Source organism: Schistocerca cancellata, chromosome 4 (genome assembly GCF_023864275.1).
Source record: "Schistocerca cancellata isolate TAMUIC-IGC-003103 chromosome 4, iqSchCanc2.1, whole genome shotgun sequence".
Lineage (NCBI taxonomy): Eukaryota > Metazoa > Arthropoda > Insecta > Orthoptera > Acrididae > Schistocerca > Schistocerca cancellata.
In genome coordinates, this window is record NC_064629.1 from 305,829,981 (window position 1) to 305,840,580 (window position 10,600).

Consider the following 10,600-nt stretch of genomic DNA (forward strand, 5'->3'; position numbering starts at 1 on the left):
CACAAAAAATTAATTTTATTCAATTGTAATTAAAAAGGGTACACTAATAATTACCAACATAAAAAAATTTCCATTCAAAATACATTTGGACTAACTAAGAAAATATTCCAGACTAAAGTGAGTGGCACCTTATATCCCCCCATTCCCAATTATCTCACAAATTTACAGGAATGTTTTTGCTTCCGTTATTAAACGCTTCCACAAATGTCAGTTTTCGCTATTAATCATGGTCCACCCTGTCTATCTAATAAAATTTTGAGTAATGTTTATAGATAAATAAAAAATAAATCTCTTCAGACTCACAGCCCTCTCAGAAAATTTTTAACCTGATGCTACTTAAGTGATGGCCATGTTAATTTAAACTGGTGGTATCAAAGTAATCAAACCCAGGCCCACTGTGTGGGAAGCACAAATGCTACCATTCAGTTATAGAGGGGTATTATAATATTTATGACACAGGAAAACTCTCAAGGAAAGGTAATTAATGTCCCATTGAGGGTGCCAAATGACATCATTCACATGTGAAAAGATTCTCAAACAGGCCCTGAAAACAGATCTAACTTATTCCCTCCTGGATGGAGATGTTTTGTAACAGAAGTGACTCCCGACTTTCTCTGTTCCTCGGGTACATGCATACATGAAATAGTTTCAATATGAGTGACGGAGCAGTCAGAGAATCAAACTGTATACGACAACCAACTCTCAAATGCTCCACTTTCTGCAGGGATGGATAAAATTCTGCCACAAAACATTTAAATTGATTCTCCAGTTGAGTTTTGAATGGCAGGGTGAAGAAGAATTAATAAACAGCCATGGCAGCTGCCACTTGAGTCATCAGTGTTTGCTACAATTAAATTAGAGAGGCTCTCAAAACTTGGTCCAGAATTGATTTTTTTTCCCTTTTTTCACTTCATACTCTATATAACAATTTTCTAATATGCCAATGGATGGTTTACTCCACCCCTGGTGAATAACAAATGTACATTTCTTTACACAAAAGAGTTCTTTGGACAAATCTCAAGGAGTGCCATTATATATGGTAACGACTCATTAATGACACATTCCCCTTAACAAAAAGAACTTCACATTTACACTACTGGCCATTAAATATGCTACACCAAGAAGAAATGTAGATGATAAATGGGTATTCATTGGACTAATATATTATACTAGAACTGACATGTGATTACATTTTCACGCAATTTGGGTGCATAGATCCTGAGAAATCAGTACCCAGAACAACCACCTCTGGCCGTAATAACAGCCTTGATACGCTTGGGCATTGAGTCAAACAGAGCTTCGATGGCGTGTACAGGTACAGTTGCCCATGCAGCTTCAGCACGATACCACAGTTCATCAAGAGTAGTGACTGGCATATTGTGACAAGCCAGTTGCTCGGCCACCATTGACCAGACGTTTTCAATTGGTGAGAGATCTGGAGAATGAGCTGGCCATGGCAGCAGTCGAACATTTTCTGTATCCAGAAAGGCCCGTACAGAACCTTCAACATGCGGTCGTGCATTATCCTACTGAAATGTAGGGTTTTGCTGGGATCGAATGAAGGGTAGAGCCACGGGTCGTAACACATCTGAATTGCAGCGTCCACTGTTCAAAGTGCCGCCAATGCGAACAAGAGGTGACCGAGACGTGTAACCAATGGCACCCCATACCATCACACCGGGTGATACGCCAGTGTGGCGATGACAAATACACGCTTCCAATGTGCATTCACCGCGATGTCACCAAACACGGATGCGACCATCATGATGCTGTAAACAGAACCTGGATTCATCCGAAAAAATGACGTTTTGCCATTCGTACATCCAGGTTCATCATTGAGTACACCATCTCAGACGCTCCTGTCTGATGCAGCATCAAGGGTAACCGCAGCCATGGTCTCCGAGCTGATAGTCCATGCTGCTGCATACATTGTCGAACTGTTCGTGCAGATGGTTGTCGTCTTGCAAACGTCCCCATCTGTTGACTCAGGGATCGAGACGTGGCTGCACGATCCGTTACAGCCATGCGGATAAGATGCACGTCATCTCGACTGCTAGTGATACGAGGCCGTTGGGATTCAGCACGGTGTTCCGTATTACCCTCCTGAACCCACCAACTCCATATTCTGCTAACAGTCATTGGATCTCAACCAACGCGAGCAGCAATGTCGTGATACGATAAACTGCAATCGCGATAGACTACAATCTGACCTTTATGAAAGTCGGAAACGTGATGGTACGCATTTCTCCTCCTTACACGAGGCATCACAACAACGTTTCACCAGGCAACACCGGTCAACTACGGTTTGTGTATGAGAAATCGGTTGGAAACTTTCCTCATGTCAGCACGTTGTAGGTGTCGCCACCGGCGCCAACCTTGTATGAATGCTCTGAAAAGCTATTCATTTGCATATCACAGCATCTTCTTCCTGTCAGTTAAATTTCGCGTCTGTAGGATGTCATCTTCGTGGTGTGGCAATTTTAATGGCCGGAAATACGGAAGCGTCCGATCCCACCCGTCTGATTTGACCCATGACGTCACAAATATGGCGGAAACAAAAAACACACACACTTTCCACAAGAAGCCTAATGACACTAATGGGAAAAGCGCGGGAAATGGGGTGTTTTGGGTGGGGGGCAAACTAAATATAAACAAATTTAGACGCCTTGCGTAGATACAACATGTAAGTGAAGACAGCCATGCATGAATACCCACCCACCTCCCCAGGGGTCGTAACCCCTGCAACCCATAAAAGATAAAGATGCTTCAGTAGCTGATTAGTGTTTTTTGTCTTTTTAAAAAAAATCTCACGAGATAGAACGAACAGATCAGAAAAGTAAATAAAATAAGATAAAACAGAACTGGAGACAGCCACACTCAAACCAAACTCCGCGCCTTCATGACGTCACACACGACAACACCCTTACGTCACGGGACAAAGCAGACACGTGGGATCGGATGCTTCTGTCGACCCTAATGGCCAGTAGTGTGTATTGCATCAAGGGAGATGCAATTTTATGTTATGATGAATTACAGCTAATAATTTCAATCACGTACATCAGGCTTAAACATAATCAAGATGGGATTGTAAATATGCTTTGTAAAATCAGAGGCAAGATGTGTCCACACTCTACATGGCGCGGTTCATGCATTCAAATTTGCCAAAATACCTAAACAACTGAATATGAAGGCCAGAAGCCTCCGATTCTTCTAGCACAGAATAATGCTCTGCAGTTTAAGGAAAGGTAAATTAAAACAAGATCTGAACAATAAAAAGAAAACCCACAGATTTTTCATTAAGTAACTTAGAATCTACAACTCAATTAGTAGCACTGTGTGTTGTTGATAGCAGGCTTGAAGTACAAATAACAGAAAATATGTTCTTACATAATGAGGTCTGCACTGCCTGTTAGCTGTAGATGTTACATTACTGGGGGAAAAAGGGATATAGAGAGAGAGAGAGAGAGAGAGAGAGAGAGAGAGAGAGAGAGAGAGAGAGAGAGAGAGAGAGAGAATGGCCAAAATGAATCATAAATTTGAGGATGAGGGCACAAAAATTAGGATTGCATACAAAAATCATAAATGTAGGCTCAGCAGTACTTTAATGTGGTTTGAAGTGTCAGACCAACCTCCTTCACTTAAGGACCACAGAAGCAAAACATGGAAACAATAGGCAGTACGTCTTGTCACCATCAAAGAGTGCTCTATCAGAATGAAAGTTGGGCTCAAACAAGGCACAGTGATTAGCTAATAGAAAACAAACGACATTCCACCTTCTACAACAGTTGTGCATGTGTGGAACCAATGGTTAGAAGAGGGTTGTAGAATGGGATCAAAGGTATGACCTAGTGACACACCTGCTCCCATTGTTCTGGCATTACCAGTAACATAGACTGCAATGTCCACATATATGTGCTACCGTGGTGACCATTTTTTGGCAGCTTGTGTTGAGTGGCATAACATCAGACATCAACTGAAATGGTTTGCCTTATCAATAGAAATAACATGTAATCTTTACTATTATTTATCTATAACAATCTGAACAGCAAAATGTTCTCAGGGAAGACTTAACCCTAGAGAATGCATGCCTAGGTGGCAGATAGGGGAATGATCTGCATCAGCTCCTGGCTGTTGAAGGACAGGAGGGAAATGAAATGCAAGTACAACTGATATACAAGGATTCGTTACCTACATTTTTGCAAATATGAAAATTTAGTTTTAAATCTAGTGCTACTATCTGTTAACAGTATGTGGAAGCAGTAATGCAGCAGCTCATCCCAACACACATCACCTGTTGTTTATGTCAAAACAGATCAGTAGAGATGTGAAGTTTTACTTGACAGGCCTGTGTTTAAAGTGTGGGGTAAAAGGAAAGAAAACGAGCCTGTCAAGAGAAAGAAATGTGTGCAAAGTCTGTATTCATTTGGAACAGAACTAGAAGTTTTGGATTGCTGTGATAAACTTGAGCATATTGTTGACATTCCACATGCTCTGGGTCTTAATGAATCCACTGTGAGAACTATATGTGACAATGCAGAACCAATTAAAAAAACTGCTCCATATTTAACTTACATGTGACTAGAGTGACAATATCTTGTTTGAGGAGATTGGAAAAATGCTACACCACTGGATTGAGCGCCACAGCCAACAGCACACGCCTCTCTATGGAGCTGCTATTCAAGCTAAAGCCAAGACATTGTATGCTGATTTAACCGAAGGAGAGGACAATCTAGCACTTTTCTCGGCCAGCTCAGTTTGCTTTGATAACTTACAGCATCACCTGACATTTCATCATCAAACTGTCACAGCAATACTTGAAAGTAATGAAAAAGTGACTACCAAAAGAGGGCATCCTGGTAAAAGGGCAAATAGAGATTCTGGATAACATTGGAAGGGGACATTACGATGCTCAATTACCAATGGAGAAAAAACAAGAGAGAAGCTACTGAAATGTCAAAATTGCCTGAAATGTGATGAACTACTTCTGTTGCTTTTTAACTTATAATACAGATGTATAAAATATCTTTTGAGATTATTTTGTTTATTCATTGCATTTATTAGGAGTTTTAACCCCAAAGCTCAAATTTATTTACATCCATTTGAAAATAACAATACATAGGCCTAAAGATGATAACTGTTGCAAGTCTTGAACGTCACAAAAAGTTATTCTATTGTCCTGATGTCCTACTGGAAGCATGCCCATTTTTGTAACTAGTAAAAACAATACATACTCAAATTGTTTTTTCTTTCTTCCTTACAACATCATTGCAGAATGAAGATACCATAACTCATTTATGAAAGAACTATCTGGGTTACGAATTTCCAGTTGGGTTTCTTTTCATTGGGAATTCAGCAGTTGCAGCACGTTGCTCAAAGTATAGTCCACTTTTTTCAATGGCTTTCTAGTGGTCTTGGGATGTAGAGTCTCATCTGTGACGTGTATATACTGGAAATACTTTGCCATTGTTTGAGCTATAATGAGTTTTCTAATGCCATGGTAATCTCATAAGTATAGAAAATCCTTTGATTCATTTTCATATTCTTGTGACTGGAATGATTAATGAAATTCAGGCTCTCCTCATATGTATTCTCACATTTACCTTTGCCAGCTGAAATGCTGGTAGATTACCTTCTTTTGGTTGGGATTGAATCTTTGAGTAAAACTCCACCTGTCACACAAACAGGGGGGAATTGCCTTTTAATTTCTCCTGAGGACATCAGAATGGCTGCATTAGAAGGGTGGTGAATCATTATTGTAATAACGAGCCATCAGTTTGCATTTGTTTTGCAAAGAGACTGTATACCAGCCTATTTGTAAATCTCCAAGAAATCTGTCACTCCCGCAGCTCACCAATCTCAGCACAAAATCTGTTTACAAACTAATCACCACAATGCAAATATACCTGGTAGTTTTCACAACTGCTTTGGTGAAACATATCCAACACTTTCATAACAATTTTGGAGACAACCCTTATAGGGTTGGGGGCAGACATGGTCACTCTGATGCTCATCATCTGTGGATGGGCTATGATTGTGTTTTCCTTGAAAAGTATCATGAGTAATGACAGCATTGAGGTCAGTTCTGCAGATGGAGTTTTCAGATTCATTAGCAATATGAGTTTTCAGAGTCATTAACAATATCAGTCTAAGGTACCCAAAGGAATGCCATTCACACCCACAACTTTCCTACTCAAGGACCAAACTGTTTATTTCAACTACTCTTTAAAGAATTAACTTTTGCAGATACTCAAGTGGAAAACACACACACACACACACACACACACACACACACACACACACACACACACTCTCTCTCTCTCTCTCTCTCTCTCTCTCTCTGCATGACTGGATTCCTCTACATAATATTACTTACAAGTCATTCCTCATATACATTCAGAAACGCATAAGTTGTAAGAATTGTGCAGCAAGAATAGTGTTTTACCTAAAGTGCACATTTATCAATATTTCTTCGAGGGCCAGGCATTTCCATACTATCAAATACCATCTATCCTTCAAAAGCACAATCATCAATATCTAGTGAAACGAGAGCATTGGTAAACATGATTAGGACCGCAGTTGTGCGACATTTTCTGCTACATTACAATAATCAGACAGCCAGACACTGACACAAATGCATTGCATTATTAGCACAATATATTGTAGCAGACTTCAAATGGCAAGAACCCCAAGCAGTCATACAGGTACATAAAAGCTAGGATACGAGAAAGCTGAGGAAGGAAACTAGACTTGCCCTTTCAAAGGAACTATCCCGGCATTTGGCTTAAGCGATATAGGAAATCACGGAAAACTTAAATCTGGATGGTCAGACAAGGGTTTGAAACAATGCGCTCTCGAACGCGAGTCCAGTTTCTAAACGACTGAGCGTCACCTAGGGCGAAGAGAGTGGTTGACACGCCTCTTTATATTGTAATACTGCTTTGCTGATCGTAAAACAAGTTTCTCGTTTCTGTGTACACAAAAAATAACTCCCATAGCAATTTAGCCCTATGCGCCCAATCGTGAGATTCACGTAGATCCAACAACGTAGTTTTAATAGAAGAAATGAGAGTTAAATATATGGCGCCAGAATAACAGTTATACAAAAAGTGTCAATTCATAGTACTACAATAAAGTACCAACAAATGTCTTCTAATTATAAGAACTTAACAATCTGAAAATGACGTAGGCTAGCTTCCACATAATTCCCGGCAAATTCTGTTAAAGTCAATTAGCACTAACAAATAATTCATTTACGTCACATACGTGGACAGACCACTCCAATTTTTGCCGATTTCTTTCATGCTCTCCAGACAATACTACAAACGCCTTGTACTATCATTTATTTTCTGCAGTCGAGGCAATTGAAATGGTTTATTCATATCCTCGTTCAACAGTAACGGCACTTGAAAGCACCACAGAATATGTTCGGAGCATATATACTTTCATTTGGCAGAATATGGTACTCTACATTTTATCATAATTCGTATCTACAGTAGTCATACCTAGATATAATGATATTCAACCGTTTCTTGTTAGCATGCACACACTGTATTAAGAATGAGACGAAATACACAAAAGCGCTTCTCTCATAGCGATAAGACATAAATTAATACAAATACAGTATGTTGCATTGAATTAGAAATTTGAGATAATTACAGCTACTTTATTCTGGAGTTAACAGAGGCATAATTTTATACGAACGTAATATACTTTCATAAACTGCGCTACACACCTGTTGATTCGAATGACAGTCAAGGCTCTCCTATATAGCTATTCACGCTCACTCTTCGCACTATAGAAATGTCAAATTTTTCCATTAAACTAAGTTAAACACTGAAAAATACTTTCACACATATCACAAACTTTTTCTCATTCAGAGGCAAGTAAACGTTTCCCCTTAACAACACTAAGGTAGGTAATAGGTATACTTGATTATGAATATCTCAGGAAAATCTGTAAAGGTTCGTTTGAGCAGTTGCCAGCGGGCTCGTGCGCATGCGCAGAGCTGAATTCGCGTATGAGCAGTGCCTACTCCCGCTTCTGGCTACTTGAAGCGTGGCTGTTATCCGTATGAGCAGTAGCAGCAAATAGACAAATGCTACCCGGAAAATTTTTCCCGGCGCGCCCAGGCTGCCAGATCCGCGCATGCGCAGAGTAGGCATATTATAAGGAGGAGGGGGGGGGGCTCCTTCTCCGCGTGACTCGTGTATACAGAAAACAAAATAGATTTCTGTGGCCGGGAGCCATCAAGTGAATTAATATACATTCTCATAATCATGAAAGACCAAATTAAGTTATTAGTTTCCATTTTCTGATTTTATATTATTTCCACGTTATTAGCAATCAACCATTAATGTCTTAATGAAGCAGTTTCTGTCAGTTTTGTAGAGAAATTTGCTTCTATTAATTTTTTCCGCTGAGGCAATTAGTTTATTTGAAACGAAGTTTTCTCATTCCGCACAATTGGCTACTTTCAGCTTCGTTCAATTTCAAGTGCAAATTTTCAGTTTCTGGGACGAATGACATTATAAAGAACCAAACATGAGAATACAGTACTAGACCTCCAAGAAAACTGGTATCACAAAAACCACATAGAAAATCTGAATATCAGGTACTTCAGAATGCATCTGGACATAGAAATGTGCACTTAGAGCAGAATGAAGCATTTTAGTATGATTTATGAAATTCCGATGGTGCTGGAGTAGTCTCTGATGTCCTGTTCCTTTTATGACACTGTAAGATCTCTTAATGCTATAACGAACATACGTAAACATTGACTTGAAGTTGACTAAGTAGGCAAATTTGGTCAGTAGTTTTGAACTAAATATTTTGTTCCAAATGTATTGACAGCTGTAGCAGAATTTTACAAATCTGCCTTCTGTGAAACAGTGTTTTTCGATCACAAGGCACCTGTCTAATACTTTCTCTAGGCCTGAAGTTATTTCTTAATTTGGGTTTACATCTTAAATTTATAGAACGCCATTCTGTGCTAAATTATAGACTGGCAGCATACGGTGTTTTATCGATTTAACTCCCCACATGGCTTTATATTTATTCCTAAAGTAGAATGTAAACTGTCAGTTGTACAGTTTCTTTGCCTCACAGACAACCTTGTTAATTTTTTTTTTCAGTGCTGTGTAGATGTAAACCTGATTGGAAATGCTACATAACAATATTGCAGGGTACGAATTTAAAAAAAAGAAAAATAAAAGAAAAAATCTGTCAAAGTCACCACATAGCAAAATGCTATGGTACTTTGAGCTGTGGAGTCTAGGTTTGAAATGATATTATGCAAATAACTGCTTCCTTATTTGCATCCTTTATCTGGGTGGGATATGATAAAACAATTGCTCTAAGTACAACTCTGTATGTCCCCGTAACATGTCACAGGGCTGTACATGGTCACGCGATGCCCACCACGCACGAAATTCCACACGGAAATGCGACGAAAAGCGAATGAGAAGAGCAAGCACCAAGCAGGGGCTGCCTACGTCATCGTAGCTGCGCATGCACAGTACAGCCTGTTGTCTGGCGCTGTCTGGCAACTGCTCAAACTAACAAATGTACTTTCGATTTTTCCATAGATTTTGAACACTTCCAAATTCCCACCATTGGTTATTTTTAGTAAGTTTGTGTTCGTACACGGAAACTAGGCTAGAAAACACAAAGGAGATTGATTCTATGTAAGGCTACCATGATTTTACAATGTGAGTGAATAGTTTCTAACTTTTTACTTGCCGGAGAAGCACTAATAGGTAAAAGTAATAACAAGTTTGAAACTTCCTGGCAGATTAAAACTGTGTGCCAGACCGAGACTCGAACTCGGGACCTTTGCTCTACGACGTCTGTGCAGTATCCTTTCTTCAGGGCTGCTAGTTCTGAAAGGTTCGCAGAAGAGATTCTGTGAAGTTTGGAAGGTAGGAGACGAGGTACTGGCAGAATTAAAGCTGTGAGGACAGGTCGTGAGTCGTCCTTGGGTAGATCAGATGGCAGCCGGTACGGTAACTCAGCCTGATCGGTCAGAGGGTTAGCTGCCCTCTGTAATAAAAAAAAAAACTGAGTTAATGGATCAAAGACGAACTGAAACGGGTGTCTTACGACGTCCGCCCCGAGCAGATGCAACGAACGAAAACTAACTCAATAAGATTACAAAAAAAGAGAGAAAAAAGGTAGAGCACTTGCCCGCGAAAGACAAAGTTTCCGAGTTCGAGTCTCGGTACAGCACACAGTTTTAATCTGCCAGGAAGTTTCATATCACTGCACACTTCGCTGCAGAATGAAAATCTCTTTCTACGAACAAGTTTGTTTGCATGGCCATCATCCGGAGCAAGCACAGAACTATTTGTTTTGTAAGTAAAAACGCCTCTTCTTGCTGAAAGAAAAGGGGGTTTTTATTTACAAAACAAATATGTAAAATTAATATTAATTTTTTATAGTACAACATGCAACCCTCAAATAAATTATAGCAGAATTTAATTCTCTTTACGTTTAAAACTGAAGGAAAAAAAGAAAAACAGCCTAATGGTACCACATACCCCTATAATTTGGGGCAACTGGGCCATCAGGGACTTAAATTCATACAAACTATTGTTATTTGAGT

General features: G+C 39.6%; 1 protein-coding gene across 3 annotated transcripts in view; it reads right to left on the reverse strand.

Annotated features, from left to right (window-relative positions):
- Positions 1 to 7,964, reverse strand: part of LOC126183474 (mucin-5AC-like) — a 653,654-nt gene extending 645,690 nt beyond the window's left edge. For 2 of the 3 annotated variants that reach the window (XR_007536753.1, XM_049925491.1), the window contains exon 1: positions 7,733 to 7,962. The gene's annotated coding sequence lies outside the window, so the exon portion shown is untranslated. Of the gene's footprint in view, positions 1 to 7,732 lie in introns of all 3 variants that reach the window. The other variant, XM_049925492.1, reaches the window with a different exon arrangement.
- Positions 7,965 to 10,600: the final 2,636 nt, after the last annotated feature.